The sequence below is a fragment of the Cygnus atratus genome, chromosome 8 (genome assembly GCF_013377495.2).
Source record: "Cygnus atratus isolate AKBS03 ecotype Queensland, Australia chromosome 8, CAtr_DNAZoo_HiC_assembly, whole genome shotgun sequence".
Lineage (NCBI taxonomy): Eukaryota > Metazoa > Chordata > Aves > Anseriformes > Anatidae > Cygnus > Cygnus atratus.
Genome location: NC_066369.1, coordinates 30,835,513 through 30,848,647, shown reverse-complemented (window position 1 = coordinate 30,848,647; position 13,135 = coordinate 30,835,513). Strand labels below are relative to the sequence as shown.

The following is a 13,135-nucleotide window of genomic DNA, read 5'->3' as shown; positions in this document are numbered from 1 at the left end:
GGGCGCCCCCTCGGTGGCGGGGGTTGGGGGGGGAGCGGTGAGGGGGCACCCTGCGCGCCCACGCGTGAACGCCATGCGCGTGTCCCGCTGTGCGCGTGCCCGACGCGCGCCGCCTTCCCCCCCCTCCCCCCCCCCCCGTCCCCCGTCCCCGTTCCCCTCCCCCAGGAAGCGGCGGGCGCATCACATGGCCGCGCGGCGCTGCCATAAACACGCCAAGATGGCGGCCCTCACGCCGCCCGCCCGCCCGTGCTGCGTCACGGCGCCCCCCCGGCCCCGCCGCCAGCCCGCAGGTGGGTCCGGCCCGGCCCGGCCCTGAGGGGGGCGCGGGGGGCGCCCGGCGGGGACCCCCCACCCCCCTTCCCGGACCCCCGGCTCCGACAGCGCGGCCGGGCGCGGTGCTTTCTTTCCCCCCCCCCCCCCCCCCCCCATTGCGCACTGCTATTTTGTGGGAGGGGGAGAGCGGGTGGGGGGCTGCGGGGGGCCGGGAGGGTTCCGGGGGGGGGGCTTCGTGCGCGGCCGTGCCTCAGGGGGGGCGGCCGAGGAGGGAAGGGGCGAGGCGCTGGGGGCCGCCGGGTTACCGAGAGCCCCCCCCCCCCCCCCCCCCGGGTCGCTGCCGAGCGCGGCGTGCCCGGCACTCGGTGCTGGTACCCGGCCCGGGTGGGGAGGGGGCCGCGGGGCCGCGCTGAGGGAACGTGCCCGCAAAACAACGCGAAAACACAACGAGTAACCGGCCCCCGGGGGCTGGAGGGGGAACCGGAGCTTCAGGAGCAGCCAGGCCAAGCTGGGAGGCTTTCAGAGACAAGGGGTGGCAGCCTATGCTAACGATCAGATACTCTTAAATAACCCTATGGAAATACGCAGCGTCCTGGCCGTGGCACGAGTCTGTGTGCTGGGTGCCCAACTAGCTAAATGTTTTGTTTGAAAAGCAGGGAGGGTTCTCGAGACGGTAACAAGGAGCCGAGTTTTGCGTTTTCGCACACCTGTTTGCATGGAGTCCCCGTGTGCGTGGTCCGGCTGGAGCAGCGCGAGAATCGGCGTGTGAGGAGGCCCAGCAGGTTTGTGTGGAACAGGAGCGGGATCCTCTGGGGGGAAAATGGCACCAGCCACGAGTGGGTGCACGTTAGAATAGGTGTGTGACTGGAACAGGCGGTGTGGCGGGGAGTTGGGTGGGACTGCTCACCTTTGCGGTCACGGATTTTCTTTAAACAGCCTACTAGTAACCGCCGGAGCAAGGATAAAATCTTCAGGCTCAGATGAAGACACACCTGAACTGCCAAATAGCAGCTCTTCTCTAACCGCCTCGGCCTCCGAAATGTGGGATTCCCAATTCCACTGCGCTTCCATTCTGTTGAAATGGGTAGACTTTTTTTCTGCTGGAACAATGTGGTGTGAAAACGCTTCAGAGTGGCAGCAAATGGTTTGTTTGTTGGGCACGTCCCTTCCTTTCCAAAAGTCACAGCTGTACGTACAGATTTTCTTCAGCATTTTTTACAAAGTTTTTTGGTGTTTTTTTTTCTTCCAGCAGCAGATGATGTAATTAGTTACAATTGGTGGCAAATCTGCAAGTTTTAGGGTATATGTTTAAGTCATCTGTGTCATCATCTGACGTCAGTATTGCATAATCTGTTGACTGTCCCCTTTTTATGTAATGTATGTTTGCAGTTTGTTTTAAAATGTACAAATATTTTTTTCCACTGCGTGCTTCTCCTCAGATATTTCTTGCTTGTCTCACCATTGCCCTCTTCCGTTAAAAACTTGTAAAACACCATTTTGGTAGCTGGATCCGTCTGAGCGTTACGCCTTTCTCTTTTAAAAACAACCTACTTAACATCTCCAGACATGCTCTTCTCCAGGTAAGTTATTTAGAGCAGTAAACCACGTCTGGAGTTTTTGCTTCCTGCTGTTAGAAATACAAGAGCACCTTGTACTGAGGAAGTCCATCAGCATCATAAATTAACTTTTTATAATAACACGTTAACTTTTTCTGTGTAAAAAAGTGTGTTATTTTTTAAACTTAATTATTTCAGAAGTCAATGTGATTCCCTTAACCAGAGGTGTGTGTGAGTAGAAGTAGTTCCATGATCTTCTCAGCAAAACCTGTTTAAAAAGAAAAAGTGGGGTGCAAAATACTGGTTGATATAAGTTTGACTTGCGGTGTAAGTTTTGATTTCACAACTCTGTGTTTGGATCCTGTGACCTAAAAGTTCCAGTTGCATACTTCAGCCCGCGGAGCCTTGAGGCACCCGTTCTGCCTCTTCCAGCTGCAGTCCCTCGTGAGCACAGCTGGCTGCTCGGCGTCCGGCGCTGCTCCCGTCGGAGCCCCCTCGGTAGGCACAGGAGTGGACGTCCGCGATCCCAGCTCTCGCAGCGCATGTGACAAACCCTGATGAAGCCCAGCTGACCGTGTTCGCGGCGCTGTAAAATTCCACCGCCTGCCAGAGTGCTCCGCTGCCTGGGCGAGCGCCTGGCGCGCTCGGTGCAGTATGCAGCGCGGTCGCGGTGTGGTGCTGCCCTCTACTCGTGCTGGTCGTGATCCCAGCCTTCGGCTGTCGCACACACGGTGCGGCTCCGCCGACTTAACCTGGCTCGCGGCCACATCTGCCTGCTGACTGTCTGGTTCATGACATTCGGTTCTTGAGTAGCATAAACCAAGCGCTGCTCTCTAGCTCCGGTGAGTTTAACGGGGAGAAGGGGTACCCTCATTTTCTCCAGCATTAACTGTAGAGTGGTAAGTTAACCTTTCTCCATTACATCCAGCATTGGTGAATTGGATTTTGAAGGCTGCTTTGGTCACCGCGGTCATTAAGATAGCACTAATTATCTGGATAATTTTTTGAGCTGGAGCCCAACATGCAAAGCCACTTCAGTTAAATACTCCCGAGCCTCTCATCTGGCAGCTGGGCACCCGTTGAGGGCGATTTGGGGTTCGGAGGCGTGCAAGGGATGAGAAGACAGAGGAAGCACCTGGCGGTGCATGGAGGGGCCGCGATGACTGACAGGCTGCCCTGGCTCAGTTATCACAGTGCTGATGCTGTCTCTTGTAAAGGTACAGTACTGTGATAACTGAAGGATGGCAGCCATCTGAGCTTCACGGGGCCCGTGCCCACCGCACCCCATCCCTTTGATTCCAGGAGCTGACGGACAGATGTACACACGACATCCTGCTCAAGTGTCCTCGTTCTAAACATACCTTGTCATGTAAAAGTCACGGGTTAAGAAAACTTAAGATTGACTCGAATAAAAATTGTGCTTTACTGGGAGTTTGCCTCTTAGTTGTCTGCTTGGCCTTCCGGAAATGCTGTGCTGGAGAAGCTTCAATAAGGCTTCCAAAAGTGGGGTCCTGTGTGGCTGGGGGAGTATTTGGGAGAAGAGGTAAGGTGGTGTGGGTCAGTGGGTGGTACCAGAAAAATGGGAACGACTCTGCAGCTATACAGCATCTTTGTAGATACTTTTACATATTTCTCGTTAAAGACAGCATGATTTTAGCCGGCTAGTGTCCCCACTCGCTCTGTTACAAGGGAGTGGGCAGAGGGGCAGGGCCCATCTCACATCTTCCAGCAGCCCAGGGCGATGCGGCTGCTTGCAGCAGGCACAGCGGGGAGCCGGTGCAGCCACGGTGGGGCGTCTGGTGCTCGCTTGGGGCTGGGGCTTCTCCGCCTTGGCCGACGAGACTGCAACTTCCTTGGGTAACTTCTGTCACAGTTCCAACAAAACACCTAGAAACGGTTTTTGGGGCCCCCGCTTTTGGTGAAGCTCGAGTCCGTCATCGTTGTGTGGGTGGCAAGCCAGCAGTGCTCGGCGGCCGAGGTGTGTGTGTGTGTGTGTGTACCGGGGTCGTGAGTGGTGGGCAGCGAGCAGCCCCGTGGGGTCTGGTGGGAGCCCAGCAGGGACCTGCTGGTGTTTTGGCATGTGCCCGTCCCCAGTGTCCCCCCTGCCTGCTGGTGTGTTGGTGTGTGCCTGTCCCCAGTGTCCCCCTGGGGGAACATCCAGTCCTCAGCCTGCAGAGGCTGGAGGCTGATGCAGAAACCTGCAGAGGTCACGATTTATTCTTGGTACTGACACTACCTGTGGTTGTTAACCATGCAGCACTTAGAAGGCTCTTAATTCTGGACGGGGTGATTAATAACCATCCGGGGCCTGCCCTGTGCTGCCCTGCACTGCTGCCGCTCGCGGAAGAGGATTAGCTCAGCCAGCGGCTGCTCCAATGTGGCAATTACACGCTTTGTGCTATTTCTCTGATCTTTGCTGGAAGGTGTTTGCCCGAGCGTGCCGCTGGCTGCGTCCGCGAGCCCTGCCAGGGTCGGGGCTGTGCTGCTGCGATGGAACGTTTTGCCAGCATGCGTCATTTACGCGGGGGAAATTATTACTGGTGTTGTGATAGCGGCTCGAGTCTGTGTCTGGAGGAGGGCTCTGTTGTACTAGAAACCGTGCAGATGATAAAAAGACATCCTGATAACAAGAGTTAAAGTTCTAGATAGATTAAAATCTAAGCAGTCAACCCTCGACTTCCTTTCTGCCTCTTTCCGAAGCCCGAAGGGACCCCTTGACCGGGGCAGGAGGAGCACCCGGAGGCAGAGGGGGTCACCTGGCAGCGGGCAGCGGCCGTGGTTGTCCCTGGTCGTACGGCAGCGAGACGCCTGCGCTGCCCCTTCCCGGCCGTGCCCTGCTCGGGGTTTGCTGGCAGCCTGCACACGAAGTCCCACCAGGGGAGATGAGAGGGGCTGTGGGAGCGTTCGTGGGCTTGCAGGCGGGCGCGGGCAGGTCTCTCTTCCCCACGAGGAGCAGGATAACTGCCCGGAGGCAGATGCAAGTTTCGCTGTGGAGCGGGTGCACGGAATAAGGCTCCTTACCTGCCTAGCCTTGAGTCAGATTTAAGGGCGGATAAGCGAGCCAGGCTGCTCAGTGAGACGCGGTAACTGCCACACCGAGTACTGGTGAAAGCCAGAGCGAAGCTGCCAGCTGAAGTGACAGTGCCTCTGGGCTCCTGATTGTGATTCTCATTTCCTGTTAAAACAAGCACAGCTTCGAGTTCTGGCATGGGACAGGAACTGAAAACGCTGTCTGTGCCTCAGAACAGCACCTCTCTGATCAGATTTAACGGGAGCCTTTATCTCCCTTTCTTGCTCAGTGGACACAGCGTCCATCTCTTTTCCTGTAGCTTCCGACTGATATCATAATCGGACAGACTTATTATAAATACTTGTGGGTTTGCTATGTCTAAATATTGCTACACGCGAACAATGCAGCTATCAAGTCTTTTTTGGCAGTGGAACACTTCCTCCCACGAACTGTGTTAAAGCAAGATGTAAACAACATGCACACAGCGATATATCACATCACTTTCTTCTCAAAAATAAGCTCTCGGAGGGCCGTCCGTTCTCTGATAAAACTTTCTGCAACGTATAGCTTTGATGCCAAGGAAAGGCGATTTTCTCGTGACATTTCTCAGCCGTCATTCTGGATGGATTTGTTCTGCCCCAGCGGTTCTCAGGCTTTTTCACCAGGAAAGTCCCTTTTCCCATCTGGAGGCTGTCGCTGTCCCACCCACGTTTCGCCGAAGAACAGCAGCTCTGCTCCTGCCACATCTCCTCGGGGCCGCGAGGCTGCAGACCAGAATGGCTGCTCGGCTCCTGGCTCTCGTCCACAAACCATCCTTTTAGGGTAGAAGTTCTGCTCCGAGGGAGCCGGCCAGCCGCTATCTGCCTCTGACAACAGCGGGATAAAAGACATCCATTGTCTGCTAGCACTGAACCTTGGAACCAGGTGAAGGTTTTGCCTTTCCCCTTTTTTTTTCTTTTTTTAATGTGACTTACTGTACAGCAGAAAGCATCAGCACCGACAGACCTGGCTGTGGTTGTACTAAAAGGAAAAGGAATCCATCCCAACAGAGTTCCAAGCATGCAGTTGTCGTTCCAAAGTCCAGCAGTGCCCCATATGAATCAGGCACTGTTTTAATTACTGTTCATTCAAATTGTCTCTGGCTAGCACGAAGCACTTCCACTTGAACTTTAGTCCAGGCCTTCTTGATTAAACATTTCTATAAATCAAGAACCCTAACTGCAACATCTTGATAAGTGCAAGTATTAGTTGCCCTGGAATGTAACGATGACAAGCTTGTTTTTAGGTCAGGTTAAGCAATTCCTGAATGTGAGCCTAGAAATGTTGGGCAAAAAAAAATCAAACAAACAAAGGAAAGAAGCTGGTGAAGACTCCGGTGAAGCCCAGTGGAGTGATCAGAAACGTTACCAGCTCAGCCCTGCAACATTATTTTTCTTCAGATCCAAGGGTATTTTCTTGGCATACCAGCTCCAAAACAATCCCAGCTACAGCACGCCGCCTGCAAAATTTCACGAGCGTGAAGGGAATTCAACATGGACTCATGACAAGCATGCTCAGCTCAGCTGTGGCGATATTTTCACCTAGCATAAAACCAGATGAATGTGCTCGAGCTGCGTTCCCCTCCGGCTGTTCCCAGCGGAGTGCCGTGGTTGTCTCCCCGCTCCCGCTGCCAGGTGAGGGGGGTCCCTCTCCACGTGGAGCAAACGCCGCAGTAACAGGGATGGCAACGGCACGTGCCTCCTACGGGGAAAAGTGCTCCCCGAGTGTGCTGCCTGAACAAAGGACGACGTGATCGTTTTTGCCTTCTGCATAAAATATTTCTGCCCGCATCTCACACTGCTTGTGCACAAAGCACGCGGGGTTGGGGGGGGGGGGGTTAGGCACTGCTGAGCATTTAGGGGCTGAGAGCTGGCTGCACAGCACCCCTGCATCCCCGTATCTACCTCCACCTCTGACAGGAACGAATAAAGGTATCTCTGTCCACCACTGATGGTTCCTCCTGACTCAGTGTGCAAACCCTAGACTTCTCTCAGTAGCTTGATTCACAAAGGGAGACTGACATTAATCGATGTCGGGCTGGGGACAGAACTCCTCACAAGGAACTGGGTGTTGTGGCACAATACCAAAGCCACTGCTGTCGTGTCCGCGTTCAGGCAGGTGATAAATTCGGCATGGTTTGACTTGATACGTAGTTTGCTCTTCGTAACATTTCACAGGAACAGGAGAGGGCACGGAGGTACGTGTCGATGAATATACTCCTACAGAAGGTCACGCTTTTGTATTGTGCTAATATTACCGTTTCTGGGACCAAACGTTGCGCTTTTCTTCAGATGAAAGGTGAAACTCTGGTCCCAGTCCCAGATTCCCCATCGACTTCAAGAGGAGGAGGGCTGCACTTGGTCTTCGTTTTAGAGATACAGGGGAAGGTTCATCTGACTCCGGGAAAAAACTTGTTCAGCTGTAGCAGAAAACAGGGAACAAAGAGGCGCAGCTGCTGGCTGCGAGCAGGAGGTAGGCATGGGGGGCTCTTTCTGCCTAAACCCCTTGAGCACCCACCACGTGCAGAGATGTGTTGGCACCATAGGTTCCGGCTTTTGAGCTAAAATAGCCTCTCCATGGCCCCTCACCTCTTGCAGAGGGTGGTAGGCAGACGACTCCTTCTTGTTCCAGGCAAAAGCGCTTGGCTGTAAAGCCAAAGACCACGAGGAGCCACCGAGAAGAAGGAGGACACATCTCAGGCATCTGGCAAATCCTCTGGGCCATGCTCCAGTGCTCGCTTTGCATCAGTTGTGAGACACGTGCTCATCTCGCACGGACCATGCCGCGGGATTTGGGTTTTGGTTCTGGCGCGGCCACCACGCCCTTGGTTTGTGTGGCTCAGGACACGTCCATCCCCAGTGCTGTGCACAAATCGGTCTCCTTAAATTAAGGCAAACCCAGTATGATTCGGTGCTCTGCAGCTGCTGGCCAGCACTGACAAGGGAGCAGAGCGGTGGCTTGGGAGGGATGGAGAGGACAGGAGGCTATCAGCGGTCCCACAGCTGCTCCTTGCCGCTGCCACCTCCCCACAGTGAGCCAGAGAGCTCGCTATCGATTGCCCTCCATTTTAATTAACTCCAGAAGCAGGCAAAGTACACTGAATAATTCAAGAGAGACATGTGTTTAAACATTTGCAAAAGCCTCAGATTCTTGCTGGCTAAAAATAAGCCTGTGAGAGAGCAAATTACTGCCGTTAGAGGTGCTGGCAGATGGAGAGCAGAGCCACGGACCCCATCCTGGCACTGTCTTGTTGCTCCGCTCGAGCGGAGCCCAGCCGTGGGTCTAGTCCCTGCTGCTGGGACCAACCCGGGGGTGATGAGGGTGGAAAGTTCAAGGGAAAGAGTCCAGGGCTGCAGGCACAAGGGCAGCACCAGCCCAGAGGGTTTAATTCTGGTGCTAGCAAAAAGCTCACAGCAAAGAGCCCTGGGGAAAGGGCCAGCAGAGGAGGTGAGGCTGGTGGTTTTGGTCGTAGCTCTGAAGTTCCAGGGGTTTTTCTCCTTTCTCTAACTGGGAGTCTCACGTCCTGTGGGTATGGAATAGAGCGTGACTTTAACAGAAGCACACAAAGAGAAACGCGATGGCGCTGGTGCCCTTTGGGTCAGCGTTTTGGAGCAGCCGAGCAGAAGCGGCTCTTCCCGAGGGAAGCGGTGAGGAGGAGGCAGCGAGGCTCCATGCCCATGTTCCTGACCACTGCCCGGGCTGGCCCGCCGATTTGGTGCATTTCATTTACAAGCGATTTCCTTAAACGTGTCGGCTTCATGTTCCTAGAATGATAAAAAAATGCCATGTGTTGTTTTTGAGAAAAACTTCCATCCTGTGCAGAACAACAGCTTCTCGGGACAGCTTGTGACGCCGCCCCTCCAGCATCCGAAGCCTTCCTGCATTCTGGGGTGAAACGCAATGCTCCAGGGGACTCTGGAAATTAAAGCTTCCAGAGGCCTGTTGCTAATGAAGCCTAATTAATTTTGGATGTAAATTGGACGTGCTGCTGCAGTTGCATTTGAATCCCCATTAAAGGAAAAGTCATTTTAATCAAACCCCACAGTGGGTGTTTTATCTGGCAATGATTAGAGGAGCACAGTATCTGTTCAGCTCCTTCTTAGTCTAAGGATTTTTCACTTTTTTGCCCTTTTAACTCAGATAAGTGTAAGGAAACACACCACAGCCTTTTAAAACTATTAAGTGAAATACAGAGCGCTTTGCTAAGAGGCCAAGCAGTTACATAAACGGGAGACAAATCCTGCACTGCTTTTCACCTCCCTAAGTTCCACGGAGTTTAACAGCAACATCAGCTCTTTTTACAGCAGTTTGCACTGCAACCCGAATGCTGTCAGAATATTTTGGCCCCACGGCTAACGATACCGAAATGCACTACAGCAATATGCTCTTACTGCAGCCCAGCCGTCGAACGGGCCCGAGCCTCACCGTCCCCACCTCCACGATCGCTGGCACTGTTCATTTCCCTCCAGCCTCACCGTCCCCACCTCCACGATCGCTGGCACTGTCCGTTTCCCCCCTAACACCCCGCAGACGGACACGCAGCCCTGCTGCATGCGCTGTGTCCGTGCCGAAGCAGCGCGGCAGGAGGAAGGCAAAGACGGGGGCGCTGACCTCCTGGTGGTGGCACCGCTCGTCTTAAGGGGCTTGGAAAGTCCACAGATCTCCAGATCTGGAGTTTGCCATCCAGCTCTTATTTCTAAGCCCCCCTGTGCCACTATTTTATGATTCTTTGGTTCTTTAATTCTGTGACTCTCTGACCCTGAACACCACCCTTCCTGGAAACATGACGGTAATTCTCCGGACGACAGAAGGAAGGGGGAATACGGCAAACACCACATAAAACTGCTGCTCTCCAGCAGAGACCAAGGAGATCAGGAGTGGGGTTTGGAGCTGGCCACCACCACCACTCTGCTGCATTTCGTCTGGGACAAGCCACAGGCTTTGGGCTGCACTGGTTGCAGCGTGCCAGCCACTGGTATATTTTCCTCAGAGAAAGCTGAAGAAAATCCAGATAATACTTTTGCTTCGGTGACAGGGAAGAACCAGAAAGCTGCCAACAGGAAAAAACAGCGGACAAATGCAGGTAGCAACACGAACGCTCCCGCTGCAGGACCGAGGCACGGCAGCAGCATCCCCACGCTCCCGAGCTCAGAGCCAAGCGTGCGAGCTCCAGTCCCCAGCCAGGGAAGAGGGAAGTCGGGAAGCAGAGCTACATGCTCGGCTTCCCACGCGGCTCTGCCAGCTCGCAGGCCCCGAGCAGGAAATCCCCCCGCAGCCTGGCTTTCGGCAGCGGCTGCCACAGCACCCTGGGAACAGGGACTGCTTTGGACAGGCACGATTTGAGCTTTTTTTCAAAGTAAATTTAGATCATCAACAAGGAGTACCTCGCCTTCCCAGACGGAGATTATTAGAAACCCCAGTTAGCTTTAAAAAAAAGTGCTGGTGGTGGTTGGGGTTGAGAACAGTATTTAGAAGTAGTTAATTAGGAAGAAATAATTCACACATTCCAGCTGTCTCAAAATAAATTCTCTCACTTGCTTTTCCAAGCAGAGACAAGCACTCTGAAAGCAGTGTCACAAACACGTTTTCACGCATGTTATGTGAGCACAGGAAGTTTAAGATAAATTCAGCAACAGATCAGATGAAAGGACTTGTGCACTTGCGTATCTATTTATACAGCCCCCGGGGCAAGTCCCACCCCATCACTGCAGTATCCGGGGGCCTCGCACTCCCTAAGATATTGTGTGGTGATGGTGTACGGTGCTATCCACTTCACCGACGGGGAGGCTTTGCAGGGAGAATGTCTTGCCCAAATTTCCCCGCTGCACCACTGACAGGCATCCAATGGATGGTTTAGGGCACCCTTTTTGCCTGGCCCGGCTCTGCACTGCCTCGTGGTGCTGGTCCTGCTCCTCCGGCCCCGTGTCCCGGCTGCTCCTCGCACTACGGCCGCGGGGCGAGCCCAGCCTGGCGTGGGTCCGGCTGGGAACAGCTCCTGCCATCTGCCTTAGGAAAAATAGCTCTGAGTGAGAAGATCAGTTTTGAGGATCTTAAGGAAAAAATCCCCGACATGCTCTACTTTGTAACTCCCATCCCTGGAGGGAAAACTGGAAGAATGTTTTTCTTTGGGAAAAAAAAAATAAAAATATTTAAAAAATAAACTCTAATTTGAACAGCAGTGAGCATAGCCTGATGCTCTGCAGAAGCACACAAGAGCACAGAAAATTATTGCCAGCATACTTTCTAGTGCCATTACAACGTAAGGAATTGCTGACATTGAAAGGCAGAGGCCAGTTTTACACCTTACATAGCTCCTCCGACTTCCCTGCCTCCTCCTGATCTTCGCTAGCACGTTTGAGAAGAACCAGACTCCAGACGTACTGCCAGGAACAAACCAAAGACAAGTGAAACCGCTCAGATGGTGTTAAATCACATTTATGTAAGGGTGCAGTCAATTCCAAGCTGATGGCATCAGCGATTTATTGCACTTTACCGTACACAGAGCCACTTGCTGTAGTTTGAAACGCTATGGAAAAAAAGTTTTCTTAACATTTATACTGTTTTAAATAGTGTGAAAACCTCACCTTTTCAAAGATAACCAAAGCAGAGGTGAAGTTTGACTTCTGGAAACTTGAAAACTGAAGTAGGGGAAAATTTGTACATAACTGCCCACCCTCTTCTTTAAAGAAGGCTGTAAGAGATAACTCGTTTGAATTTCATTTGAGTTTTAATTCACAAATACCAAGAAAGTCAAGTCTAGATATCTACATTTTTTTTTTCTTGGAGGACATCAGTGCTTCCTGGAAGTTGCAAAATAAAGAAATAAGTAAGATACGAAGTAATTCGTCCGACTTGTCGCTCCACCCCAGTACGGTACTTACAGGGGTAGGAAAAAATGTTTTGCATCAAAGACCTTTTCTGCAGCTCTTTGCAGGCCCACTCGCTTTATGAGCAGGAAAACATATTCAGCTACAAGTACCTGTGATTAATTCCACAGAGAAAACTACTTTCAATGTTTTAATATAAAATTACATCCTTGCCATAGGATGGTGTGTCGTGGTGAAAGCAGACTGGGGGGTCTGAGCACTTAGCCTGCTTTCCCAAGGAATAGGTTTTCTGAAACTGCAGTCTGTCTGTCCGTCCGCCTGTCTGACAGCCTGACATCCCCGCTGACAGCTTTTGAACTTGTTGGTCGCTTCCAGTCAACTTAGAAGGGAGATGGCGGTGTTAAAAATACTAAATTCCTGAAGATTTTTGTGAAACTGATAGCTGGAAAGAGCAGAGAGGTGTACGTTGGTGCTGCCCCAATGAGGAAAATGGGCAGATCTGTCACTACGTTTGGGGATGGGCAGGAAATCCTGTTACTAATAGAGTTTGGGGATTAATTTCTAGAAGCGCGTCGATTTCACCAAAACTACATGTCACAGAACAACCAGCAGAAATCAGAGGACACCACAGTCCTGAAATTAAGGAGAAAAAGCAAAAAGCTCATGTTGTAGGCAGGGCTAGGGGACTAAACACACAGTTTCTGTAAGACTGTAGGTGCCACCGGAGCCCAGCCCCGTTTTTGGAATGGAGGTGTGTGAGCACATGAGAATTTAGCCCTCTTTGAAGGATGTGGCCCTTGGGAGCCTGGCTCATCCCTGGGCATGGTCTCGGGCTCTGAGCACTGGTTTAGATGGGGGCAGAGGTAAAGCTGCTCTCCTCTGAGCTGCGGCCTCTGTGAGCAGCCCCGGGCTAAGTCCCTTATGCAATCCTTCCGTCACAGCCTTCTTCTTGGCTTTGGTTTGATTTGCAGCTCTGATCTGGATTTAAGGACATTTGCAGCACCAGTAGCTGTGCCGGGAAACGAACACTGACTGTAATGCATAAGTAATAGAGATCTGGTATGTTACGAAGCATGAAAACTCACCAAGGAAAGCTGATTTTATCACCATGCAGGCAAAGCCACAGAAAGGGCTAACGAGTCAAACAAAATCAATGGAAGTGCAGCCCTGTCAGGCAAATCAAGGGGGAATGCAGAATAAGAAAGCAAGAAAAAGTCAGGCCCGAGAGCCATGGCATGGCCGCAGGTGCCACCAGCTGCAGCCACAGGTTTGACCTCTCTCCTTCCAACCTCAGCAAAGATCACCAGCACGGTGGAAATGGGGCGAGACCCCAGTGCTCTCTGCTCGGGGCCATACCCATGCACCCAGAGCACTGGTAATCCAGAGACAACGCCACGTGGCAGGGAAAAAAGATGAACACCGTGAAATAG

General features: G+C 52.6%; 1 long non-coding RNA gene across 1 annotated transcript; it reads left to right on the top strand.

Annotated features, from left to right (window-relative positions):
- The first annotated feature begins 158 nt into the window (after positions 1-158).
- Positions 159-1,782, top strand: LOC118256950 (uncharacterized). Its single transcript, XR_004781408.1, has 3 exons — positions 159-290; positions 930-1,055; positions 1,210-1,782. It is a non-coding gene; the product is annotated as an uncharacterized LOC118256950 (long non-coding RNA).
- Positions 1,783-13,135: the final 11,353 nt, after the last annotated feature.